The sequence below is a fragment of the Balaenoptera musculus genome, chromosome 3 (assembly GCF_009873245.2).
Source record: "Balaenoptera musculus isolate JJ_BM4_2016_0621 chromosome 3, mBalMus1.pri.v3, whole genome shotgun sequence".
Classification (NCBI taxonomy): domain Eukaryota; kingdom Metazoa; phylum Chordata; class Mammalia; order Artiodactyla; family Balaenopteridae; genus Balaenoptera; species Balaenoptera musculus.
In genome coordinates this window covers 27,827,689-27,840,456 of record NC_045787.1, presented here as the reverse complement: position 1 = coordinate 27,840,456, position 12,768 = coordinate 27,827,689, and the positions used below count along the sequence as shown (strand labels likewise).

At 41.3% G+C, this 12,768-nt stretch overlaps 1 protein-coding gene across 1 annotated transcript in view; it reads left to right on the top strand.

The window, feature by feature from the left end:
• The first annotated feature begins 382 nt into the window (after window positions 1-382).
• Window positions 383-12,768, top strand: part of PRLR (prolactin receptor) — a 119,428-nt gene continuing 107,042 nt past the window's right edge. Inside the window, exon 1 of the mRNA XM_036845975.1 lies at window positions 383-1,291. The gene's annotated coding sequence lies outside the window, so the exon portion shown is untranslated. The remainder of the gene's footprint in view (window positions 1,292-12,768) is intronic.

The window sequence follows — 12,768 nt, the reverse complement described above, 5'->3', positions numbered from 1 at the left end:
AGGGGCAGTTTTTGAAGTCTTACTAACTAATAATGCCCTACTTGAGAAGACTTGTCATCACATTGGGAGAAAACAGAGTGAGGTGGGCATCACTGCAGAAGAGTTTGGCATGGCAAGGCCTCTGAAATGCTAATGCTTAAAAGGCTTGTTCTTAGAAATTCTGGAGGCAAAGCATACAAAAGTCTTTTTCCCCTTGTTTACCAGGTTCTCCCTTGGTTTGAGGCATCCATATGTATACTCTATATAAGCCACTAGGTACTGGGCCTATTACAGATCTATCTATGTATCTATCTATGTGTCTATGTTTCTATGTATCTATCATCTATGTATCTATGTATCTATGTATCTATCTATGTATCTATCTATCTATCTTTAGTCTTATTATGTCTACAAGGCAGTTGGCACCTAAAAGTCATGAAACTTAATTTGCTAAGTCACAAAATAATTTTAAAATCACCCTTAAGATTATACACGTGCCAGGCCTTGTACCTGAGCTGAGCGTCTATCATTGACCAAGCCAGACCCCTTCTTGCATCTATGGGCTTACAGTCTAGTCAAGCAGGAGCCAGGAAGAAGCTAGTCCACATATGACAAGTCCCACAGGCTTTGTGGAGCTCAGGGTGGGGCTCTTACCCATAATCTCCAGTCTGAAGCTGGAGGGGAGAGACAAGGGCTTCATCTTGGAGGAGTTCCCAAGGGTAAAGTCAAGTTGGTAGGTCCCAAAACAGGTTATGGAAACAAGGGCCTGGTCAGACAATAGGAGCCAAGAGATGGAGCCCAAACAGAGTGGCTTCAATGTGGGGCAGAGGCAAAGGGTTCCCTGGAAAAGGAGGTGGAAGAAAGGGAGTGACAGAGGATGGGGCAAAATGGCAGGGTCCCTGCATCTGGGCCTGGCTTTGAGCTAGAGGAGGTTCACAGCAGCATTGTTTGTAAGAAAACAATGTGGGAAACACCCATCAACAGGAATCAACAAGTTGATTGGGGACGTGGGGTTCAAATCATCGTGGAAAATTAATAAACCAGAACAGCATGGGTCAACATAGGAAATGAAGAACAACAACAAAAAACTACCCTTAAAAGGAATGCATAGTGACAATCATTTCTTTCTTTCCCTTTTCTTTCACAATTTGTTTGCTGAAACATCAGTTGACGTGTCCTTCAGTTGAATGTGGCATGTCTTTTTGAAGGAACAAGAGGCAGACAAGTTTCAGCTGCCAGAAATAAAAGAGAAACTGGGAAGAATTTAACTTCTGAACTAGAAGGTCACTCTTGCCAGGGGCCTTTGAGCAGGGTAAGGTTCTGCATTTTGTTTCCCAATTTTTTTTTTCCTTAAATAAATAGCTGTGGACTTCAGGCCAGTCTTGCCCCTTGAGTTCTTAAATGATTCTGCCAAATCCCTTAGAATTGAGTTGTGCAGGGTCCAGCAGACCTGCTTTGGCTGTTTCTCCTTCGCTGGAATGACTCTCCCTAGGGAACCAAATCAAAGCTAAGGAAGAGAAAAGGCAGGTGATGAAAGGATCCTGTGCCTAAAATAATAATTTCGTTTTGTCTGCCTGCCATCCCACCATCACAGTGAAGGATTTCTAGATTGTAAGAGGCCCTAATAAAGATGAACCCAGCCCTGAAAGATATTGAATTTTATCAGCCAACATCCAGGTGAACGTCCCTGGAGATCAAGACTGATAAATAAACCACAGATGGGATGTGGGGTGGGGATGAGGGAAGAGGGGTAGGAGACAGAACAAGGACAAAAGGGGCAAAAAGTGTGAATAAGACATACTTCCCCAACCAGTCAAGTTTTTCCAAGGCTCACATTTCTGGAGACCATCTTAAGAACAATTGCAGCAACAAACAAAAACCAGCCAAGCCGAATGTAAGTTGGTACAGCCACTGTGGAAAACGTATGGAGGTTCCTCAGAAAACTAAAAATAGAACTACCGTATGATCCAACAATCCCACTCCTGGGCATATATCTGAAGAAAGCTATAATTCAAAAAGATACATGCAGCCCCGTGTTCATAGCAGTACTATTCACAATAGCCAAGACATGTAAGCCACGTAAATGTCCATCAACAGATGAATGGATAAAGAAGATGTGGTACATATATACAATGGAATGTTAGCCATAAAAAAAGAACAAAATAATACCATTTGCAGCAACATGGATGCAACTAGAGATTATCATACTAAGTGAAGTAAGTCAAAAAGAGAAAGACAAACACCATATGATATCACTTATAGGTGGAATCTAAAACATGTCACAAATGAACCTAGCTATGAAACAGAAACAGAATCCCGGACATAGAGAACAGACTGGTGGTTGCCAAGGGGGAGAGGGTCAGGGGAGGGAAGTTGGGATTAGCAGATGTAAGCTTTTATATGTAGAATGGATAAAACAACAAGGTCCTACTCTATAGCACAGAGAACTATATTCAATATCCTATGATAAACCATAATAGAAAAGAATATTAAAAAAAAGAATATATATATGTATGTATGTATAACTGAATCACTTTGCTGTACAGCAGAAATTAACACAACATTGTAAATCAACTATACTTCAATTTAAAAAAATTAAAACTTAAAAAGAAAGCCAGGCAATAAATAAATAAGAGAAAAAGAAAATCTAAACCACACAGCCTAAGTATCAGAAACTTTCTTCTTATCCACCAAGTTAAAGCAAAAATGAATTGGTTACATTTTCATAGACTCCTTTCCTGAACCGGAAGCCATTTCTGCTTCAATAAAAATATTAACTTTTTCCTCAGAACAAATCAAGTCCTCTCACCCTGGAGGACAAAGCGCTTCCGGCAGTGAAAGCAGACACGAGGCTCCACTATGGGTCGTGGTCAGCAGGGTCCACCCTGTGTGGGGAGGGACTTCTTGCTGCTGCGGAAACTGTGGGGAGACTGGAGTGGTCCCCACAGCACAGGGGCCCTGCAGGGACAGGGCAGTTTGAGAAGGGCTCGATGGTGTGAGAAGACCATTCGGAACCACAGAAGAATGGAGTATCAGGGTGAGAACAGTTCCACCCCAACTCCCAAAGGGAGAATTGTGTTGAAAGGACCAACTGGAGGGAAGCAATGACCTTCAGTCAGCCCCAGGTGACCTCACAGTAGGAGAGCAGGGGGGAAAATGCCCCAAACACTCCTTCCCTCCCTCCATCTCCTGCCAAGGCTGCCTGTGGGCCAAATTCATCCTAGAAGTCAGAGGGCAAGAGAGCCCCTCGAAGCAGTCCAGATAGCCCAGAGCAGGAAGCATCGTTTTAGCTATTCTAGAAGCATCCCCCTCACAGCCACCTCAGCCCCTCTTGGTAAACAACCTGCTTGCTGTGGTTGGGGGAGAAGAAATATACAGTTTGGTTTTTCTTTTTTGGTTTTTTCTTTTTTGTTTATCTTTTAACGTCTTTATTGGAGTATAATTACTTTACAATGTTGTGTTAGATTCTGCTGTATAACAAAGTGAATCAGCTATATGCATATGTATATCCCCATATCTCCTCCCTCTTGTGTCTCCCTCCCTCCCACCCTCCCTATCCCACCCCTCTAGGTGGTAACAAAGCACCAAGCTGATCTCCCTGTGCTATGCGGCAGCTTCCCACTAGCTATCTATTTTACATTTGGTAGTGTATATAAGTCCATGCCACTCTCTCACTCCGTCCCAGCTTACCCTTGCCCCTCGCCATGTCCTCAAGTCCATTCTCTACGTCTGTGTCTTTATTCCTGTCCTGCCCCTAGATTCTTCGGAACCTTTTTTTTTTTAGATTCCATATATATGTGTTAGCATACGGTACTTGTTTTTCTCTTTCTGACTTACTTCACTCTGTATGACAGTCTCTAGGTCCATCCACCTCACTACAAATAACTCAGTTTCATTTCTTTTTACGGCTGAGTAATATTCCATTGTATATATGTGCCGCATCTTCTTTATCCATTCATCTGTCGATGGACACTTAGGTTGCTTCCATGTCCTGGCTATTGTAAATAGAGCTGCAATGAACATTGTGGAACACGACTCTTTTTGAATTATGGTTTTCTCAGGGTATATGCCCAGTAGTGGGGTCATATGGTAGTTCTATTTTTAGTTTTTTAAGGAACCTCCTTACTGTTCTCCATAGTGGCTGTATCAATTTACATTCCCACCAACAGTGAAAGAGGGTTCCCTTTTCTCCACACCCTCTCCAGCATTTATTGATCGTAGATTGTTTGATGATGGCCATTCTGACCAGTGTGAGGTGATACTTCATTGTAGTTTTGATTTGCATTTCTCTAATGATTAGTGATGTTGAGCATCCTTTCACGTGTTTGTTGGCAATCTGTATATCTTCTATGGAGAAATGTCTATTTAGGTCTTCTGCCCATTTTTGGATTGGGTTGTTTGTTTTTTTGATATAGAGCTGCATGAGCTGCTTGTATATTTTGGAGATTAATCCTTAGTCAGTTGCTTCATTTGCAAATATTTCCTCCCATTCTGAGGGTTGTCTTTTTGTCTTGCTTATGGTTTCTTTTGCTGTGCAAAAGCTTTTAAGTTTCATTAGGTCCAATTTGTTTGTTTTTATTTCCATTTCTCTAGGTCAAAAATGATCTTGCTGTGATTTATGTCATAGAGTATTCTGCCTATGTTTTCCTCTAAGAGTTTGATAGTGTCTGGCCTTACATTTAGGTCTTTAATCCATTTGGAGTTTTTTTTTGTGTATGGTGTTAGGGAGTGTTCTAATTTCATTCTTTTACATGTAGCTGTCCAGTTTTCCCAGCACCACTTATTGAAGAGGCTGTCTTTTCTCCATTGTATATTCTTGCCTCCTTTATCAAAGATAAAGTGACCGTATGTGTGTGAGTTTATCTCTGGGCTTTCTATCCTGTTCCATTGATGTATATTTCTATTTTTCTGCCACTACCATACTGTCTTGATTACTGTAGCTTTGTAGTATAGTCCGAAGTCAGGGAGCCTGATTCCTCCAGCTCCGTTTTTCTTTCTCAATATTACATTGGCTATTCGGGGTCTTTTGTGTTTCTATACAAATTGTGAAATTTTTTGTTCTAGTTCTGTGAAAAATGCCATTGGAAGTTTGATAGGGATTGCATTGAATCTGTAGAGGGCTTTGGGTAGTATAGTCATTTTCACAATGTTGATTCTTCCAATCTAAGAACATGGTATATCTCTCCATCTGTTTGTATCATCTTTAATTTCTCTCATAAATGTCTTATAGTTTTCTGCATACACGTCTTTTGTCTCCTTAGCTAGGTTTATTCCTAGGTATCTTATTCTTTTTGTTGCAATGGTAAATGGGAGTGTTTCCTTAATTTCTCTTTCAGATTTTCATCATTAGTGTATAGGAATGCAAGAGATTTCTATGCATTAATTTTGTATCCTGCTACTTCACCAAATTCATTGGTTAGCTCTAGTAGTTTTCTGGTAGCATCTTTAGGATTCTCTATGTATAGTGTCATGTCATCTGCAAACAGTGACAGCTTTACTTCTTCTTTTCCAATTTGGATTCCTTTTATTTATTTTTCTTCTCTGATTGCTGTGGCTAAAATTTCCAAAACTATGTTGCATAATAGTGGTGAGAGTGGACAACCTTGTCTTTTTCCTGATCTTAGAGGAAGTGGTTTCAGTTTTCACCATTGAGAACGATGTTGGCTGTGGGTTTGTCATATATGGCCTTTATTATGTTGAGGTAAGTTCCCTCTATACCTAGTGATTTATCAATTTTGTTTATCTTCTCAATGAACCAGCTTTTAGTTTTATTGATTTTAGCTATTGTTTCCTTCATTTCTTCTTCATTTATTTCTGATCTCATCTTTATGATTTCTTTCCTTCTGCTAACTTTGGGGATTTTTTGTTCTTCTTTCTCTAATTGCTTTAGGTGTAAGGTTAGGTTGTTTATTTGAGATGTTTCTTGTTTCTTGAGGTAGGATTGTATCGCTATAAACTTCCCTCTTAGGACTGCTTTTGCTGCATCCCATAGGTTTTGGGCCATCATGTTTTCATTGTCATTTGTTTCTAGGTATTATTTTATTTCCTCTTTGATTTCTTCAGTGATCTCTTGGTTATTTAGTAGTGTATTGTTTAGCTTCCATGTGTTTGTATTTTTTACAGATTTTTTTCCTGTAATTGATATCTAGTCTCATAGCATTGTGGTCAGAAAAGATACTTGATACGATTTCAATTTTCTTAAATTTACCAAGGCTTGATTTGTGACCCAAGATATGATCTATCCTGGAGAATGTTCCATGAGCACTTGAGAAGAAAATGTATTCTGTTGTTTTTGGATAGAATGTCCTATAAATATCAATTAAGTTCATCTTGTTTAATGTGTCCTTTAAAGCTTGTGTTCCCTTATTTATTTTCATTTTGGATGACCTGTCCATTGGTGAAAATGGAGTGTTAAAGTCCCCTACTATGATTGTGTTACTGTCGATTTCCCCTTTTATGGCTCTTAGCATTTGCCTTATGTATTGAGGTGCTCCTATGTTGGGTGCATAAATATTTACAATTGTTATGTCTTCTTCTTGGATTGATCCCTTGAGCATTATGTAGTGTCCTTCTTTGTCTCTTGTAATAGTCTTTATTTTAAAGTCTATTTTGTCTGATATGAGAATTGCTACTCCAGCTTTCTGTTGATTTCCACTTGCATGGAATATCTTTATCCCTCCCCTCACTTTCAGTCTGTATGTGTCGCTAGGTCTGAAGTGGGTCTCTTGTAGACAGCATATATACATGTCCTGTTTTTGCATCCATTCAGCCAGTCTATGTTTGTTTGGAGCATTTAATCCATTTACATTTAAGGTAATTATTGATATGTATGTTCCTAATACCATTTTCTTAATTGTTTTGGGTTTGTTATTACAGGTCTTTTCCTTCTCTTGTGTTTCCTGCCTAGAGAAGTTCCTTTAGCATTTGTTGTAAAGCTGGCTTGGTGGTGCTGAATTCTCTTAGCTTTTGCTTGTCTGTAAAGGTTTTAATTTCTCCATCGAATCTGAATGAGATGCTTGCTGGGTAGAGTAATCTTGGTTGTAGGTTTTTCCCTTTCATCACTTTAAATATGTCCTGCCACTCCCTTCTGGCGTGGAGAGTTTCTGCTGAAAGATCAGCTGTTAACCTTATGGGGATTCCCTTGTATGTTATTTGTTGCTTTTCCTTGCTGCTTTTAATATTTTTTCTTTGTATTTAATATTTGAAAGTTTGATTAATATGTCTTGGTGTGTTTCTCCTTGGATTTATCCTGTATGGCACACTCGGCACTACCTGGACTTGATTGACTATTCCCTTTCCAATATTAGGGATGTTTTCAGCTATCATCTCTTCAAATATTTTCTCAGTGCCTTTCTTTTTCTCTTCTTCTGGGACCCCTATAATTCGAATGTTGGTGTGTTTAATGTTGTCCCAGAGGTCTCTGAGACTGTCCTCAATTCTTTTCATTCTGTTTTCTTTATTCTGCTCTGCGGTAGTTATTTCCACTATTTTCTCTTCCAGGTCACTCCTCTGTTCTTCTGCCTCAGTTATTCTGCTATTGATTCCTTCTAGAGAATTTTTAATTTCATTTAAAGTGTTGTTCATCATTGTTTGTTTGCTCTTTAGTTCTTCTAGGTCCTAGTTAAACGTTTCTTGTATTTTCTCCATTCTATTTCCAAGATTTTGGATCATCTTTAGTATCATTACTCTGAATTTTTTTTCAGGTAGACTGCCTATTTCCTCTTCATTTGCTTGGTCTGGTGGGTTTTTACTTTGCTCCTTCATCTGCTGGGTATTTCTCTGTCTTCTCATTTTGCTTAACTTACTGTGTTTTGGGTCTCCTTTTCACAGACTGCAGGTTCGTAGTTCCCATTGTTTTTGGTGTCTGCCCCCAGTGGCTAAGGTTGGTTCAGTGGGTTGTGTAGGCTCCCTGGTGGAGGTGATTGGTGCCTGTGTTCTGGTGGATGAGGCTGGATCTTGTCTTTCTCGTGGGCAGGACCATGTCCAGTGGTGTGATTTGGGGTGTCTGTGACCTTGTTATGATTTTAGGCAGCCTCTCTTCTAATGGGTGGGGTTATGTTCCTGTCTTGATAGTTGTTTGGCATAGGGTGTCCATCACTGGAGCTTGCTGGTCGTTGAGTGGGGCTGGGTCTTAGCGTTGAGATGGAGATGTCTGGGAGAGCACTCGCCAATTGATATTACATGGGGCCTGGAAGTCTCTGGTGGTCCAATGTCCTGAACTCGGCTCTCCTACCTCAGAGGCTCAGGCCTGACACCCAGCCAGAGCACCAAGACCCTGTCAGCCTCACAGCTCAGAAGAAAAGGGAGGAAAAAAAGAGAGAAAGAAAAAATAAATAAATTAAAAAAAATAAAGTTATTAAAATAAAAAATATTATTTAAAAAATTAAGAAGTAATAAGAAAAAGAAAAGAGCAATAAAACCAATAAACAAATCTAGCAATGATAACAAGCACTAAAATCTATACTAAGATAAACCTAAAAATCAGAAACTAGTCTGTCGCAGATGCAAACCCCAAGTCTACAGTTGCTCCCAACGTCCACTGCCTCAATTTTGGGTGATTCGTTGTCTATTCAGGTATTCCACAGATGCAGGGTACATCACGTTGACTGTGGGGATTTAATCTGCTGCTCCTGAGGCTGGTGGGAGAGATTTCCCTTTCTCTTCTTTGTTCGAATAGCTCCTGGGGTTCAGCTTTGGATTTGGCCCCGCCTCTGCGTGTAGGTCGCCTGAGGGCGTCTGTTCTTCGCCCAGCCAGGAGAGGGTTAAAGAAGCGGCTGATTAGGGGGCTCTGGCTCACTCAGGCTGGGGGGAGGGAGGGGTACAGAATGCGTGGCGAGCCTGCAGAGGCAGAGGCTGGCGTGACGTTGCAACAGCCTGAGACACACCATGTATTCTCCCAGGGAAGTTGTCGCTGGATCACGGGCCCCTGGCAGTGGCGGGCTGCACAGGCTCCTGGGAGGGGCAGTGTGGAGAGTGACCTGTGCTCGCACACAGGCTTCTTGGTGGCAGCAGCAGCAGCCTTAGCATTTCATGCCCATCTCTGGGGTCCGTGCTGATAGCCACAGCTCACGCCCATCTCTTGAGCTCGTTTAGGCGGTGCTCTGAATCCCCTCTCCTCGCACACCCTGAAACAATGGTCTCTTGCCTCTTATGCAGTTCCAGACTCTTTCCCAGACTCCGTCCCAGTTAGCTGTGACGCACTAGCCCCCTTCAGGCTGTGTTCACGCAGCCAACCCCAGTCCTCTCCCTGCGATCCGACCTCCGAAGCCCGGGCCTCAGCTCCCAGCCCCCGCCCACCCCGGCGGGTGAGCAGACAAGCCTCTTGGGCTGTTGAGTGCTGGTTGGCAGCGATCCTCTGTGCGGGAATCTCTCCACTTTGCCCTCCGCACCCCTGTTGCTGTGCTCTCCTCCGTGGCTCCGAAGCTCCCCACTCCACCGCCCCCATCTCTGCCCACAAAGGGGCTTCCTAGTGTGTAGAAACCTTTCCTCCTTCACAGCTCCCTCCCAGAGGTGCAGGTGCGTCCCTATTCTTTTGTCTCTGTTTTTTCTTTTGCCCTACCCAGGTACGTGGGGATTTTCTTGCCGTTTGGGAAGTCTGAGGTCTTCTGCCAGCATTCAGTAGGTGTTCTGTAGGAGTTGTTCCACATGTAGATGTATTTTTGATGTATTTGTGGGGAGGAGGGTGACCTCCACGTGTTACTCCTCCGCCATCTTGAAGGTCTTCCCCGGACAGTTTGTTTTTGATATTGCCATAACTTATTGAATACGTAGTACAGCTTTGCTCTGGTTTAAGAAACCCTGGTGTTTCAAAACACACACTTAGACGAGATTATTTACACTGAGGAAAAGAAATCTTTACTTTTTCAAAATGAAGTTTCTTTAAAAGATATCTCCCAGAGTGAGTGGAACCAAGGGCTTATTTAGAAACTGTGGTGGTCCCTAGGGAAGACATTTTAAGGAAGGCCCCTTCACCTAATGCATATGATGAGCTTCTAATGATGCCTGAAGTCTGTTCCCACCAGCAGATCAGTTATTTTCCTCAGATTCAAATTTTGCAATCAAAATCCACAGCATACACACTGCTGCTTGTATTGTAGCACATAGCATCTATCCTATCACTTCAATTTGGGTGTTTTCTTAAATGGATTATGGGATCACAACTGTATGTTCTCAACAGAACCTCTTGACTAAGCCAAAATTTTACATTCTTATAAACCTCCATGAATCAGTTTTCCTTAGTGATATTCTGTAACACTACACCATAGGAAATTAAGTGGCAGCATCTGAAAGAAATACTCTCCCTATCATAGAGACTGAGCCTTAGACTAAAACATTAGGCAGCACACAGGAAACTCATGCTATAGATGAATTCAGAGAAATGCCTCAGGCTGCTTGCATTTAGGAGTGCTAGGTGCAGACTATGCAAGCAAAGTGGCCACCGTGAAAGAGCACACTGTGTAGAAGTGGAAAGCATTCCATACCACCTGATGATTTGTGAGTACTAAGTGGTGTCTAGGAGTTGTCTGATAATTCAGAAAGCTTAGGGTAACAAACAAAGTGGAAGCCAATCTAGTGGGTGGTGGTAAATCAGTAATTGATTTGAGATCTTTCACAATATTGCCTCATAAGGGTCTTTAGTAAAGTTGTTTCAGTGACCACACCTCTCTCCAAGATGGCAATGGTCAAACAAGAGGTACTGTTAATGTCATGGGGGGATATGCAATGTGGCTCCTTGGTGGTTAAGCTCTTGGTACAGATCCATTTCACACTACTATGAATTCATGTCTTCATTATTAATTGACAGCATTAGGACTCCTGCTGTTCCAAAGTCATTGTCTTGAGATTTCCTGGACCATTCTCAGGAATCAGAAGCTGGTGTACAGAAATTAATATTTTTATATTGACCCAATTACCACAAGTAATTGGGTCAATATAAAATTGGCAAGTACTTATAAGCATGAAATGTCTTTTTGCTTTAGTGATAAACTAATAAAGAAAACCTTGAATATCTAATAAAATAAAATCTTTCTGCATATATTATGGATAATAGAGCTACATGGTCAGGTGGAGACTCCGATACACTTTCCATCTACATTTGACAAGCATCCACACTATGCCGTGGGTCATTCAATTCCTCGTTGATCTTCCTGGAAGAAAAGTCTATGCAAAACTTAGCACTAATCAAGCTAATATGAGACTGATTAGCTACAATGCTACTGCAGGAAATCATCCTTAGTAGGAGACCTCTAATCCATTACTGATTTATCACCACCCACTAGAATTGGTTTCTTAGTCATCATTTAATGAAGGGTTTTCAGTTAAGCACTTGAGAAAAAGAATTTGCTCTGCCTCTGCAATCATCCAGAGCATCATGAAGACCCTGCTTTCCAGGATCTGAGTTGTGGGATCCTGATTCACTGGCAGTCTGACCAAGATATGAACAGAGGACAAACTTGTGGGTTTATAACGAAGTCCTATATCAATATTATATATCAAGTGAATAAAGGAAATGTCAAATTGGAACATGTAGCATCATTTTGTCAAATCTGCAGCGTGTCAATCCGTGATGTAGTCACACCATAAATAAAACAAGATCTTCAAAAGTCCCAGGGCTACTTAACTCTGCTATACTTTTTTTTTCGGAAAGGACAACCATTGCTCGGCCTTTTCATTGCTTCTCTTGGAATGAAATATTTCCATTATTTTCAGTTCAAAATATGATCTAATTTCCACTGTAATTTCTTCTTAGACTGATGGGTTTATTAAAAGTAAATATTTGGGGCTTCCCTGGTGGCGCAGTGGTTGAGAATCGGCCTGCTAATGCAGGGGACACGAGTTCGAGCCCTGGTCTGGGAAGATCCCACATGCCGCGGAGCAGCTGGGCCCGTGAGCCACAATTACTGAGCCTGCGTGTCTGGAGCCTGTGCTCCGCAACAAGAGAGGCCGCGATAGTGAGAGGCCCGCGCACAGCGATGAAGAGTGGCTCCCACTTGCCACAACTAGAGAAAGCCCTCGCACAGAAACGAAGACCCAACATAGCCATAAATTAAAAATAAATAAATAAATAAATAAAAAATTTAAAAAAAAAAAAAAAAAAAAAAAAGTAAATATTTGATTTATAGATGTTTGGGGATTTTCTAGTTACATCTCTGATATTGATTCCTAACTTAATTCTATCACAGTTTTCCTTGTACGATACTTCTACATAGTAAGCAATCAGTAAATATTTGATGCAGGCATGAATGAATGAATGAAATTCTCAGGAATGTGAGAGCCAGAGAAACTGGAAGTTTAAAAAGTTAGGAAACTTTGGTATTTGAAGAGCATTAGGAAATTAACATAAACCTTCTCTGCTATTATAATGGAAATCTGTGATTCAATTACATGTAGGATTTCAGGAATACTTATGCTTCATGTAGGCAAATACATCCCCAGGTAGCATTTACCATGTTTCTGACCCTTTGCCTTGCAAATTCCACTCTGAGAGTGAAACCTTGAACAGAACTAAAAGGAGGCACAGCCCTCCCTCCTTCAGCTCATGTTCATGTTCATAGAAGCCCTTCTTTTATGTGGCCTCAATGCATGTTTCACTTCGTCATTATCTCACATGCTGGGTCCTCCTCAGGAAGTGGTGTCCATCTGGATCTGTTGAGTTCCAGGGTTTGGGCAAAACAAATCCCACATCACTCTGGCAGGCTTTCCAGAAGGCTCAGGACTTTGTTGTCTGGGTAGTGCAAATAAGTCCAGGGGACTCCCAATTGCAGAGGAAAGTGTGATCCAACAAGACCA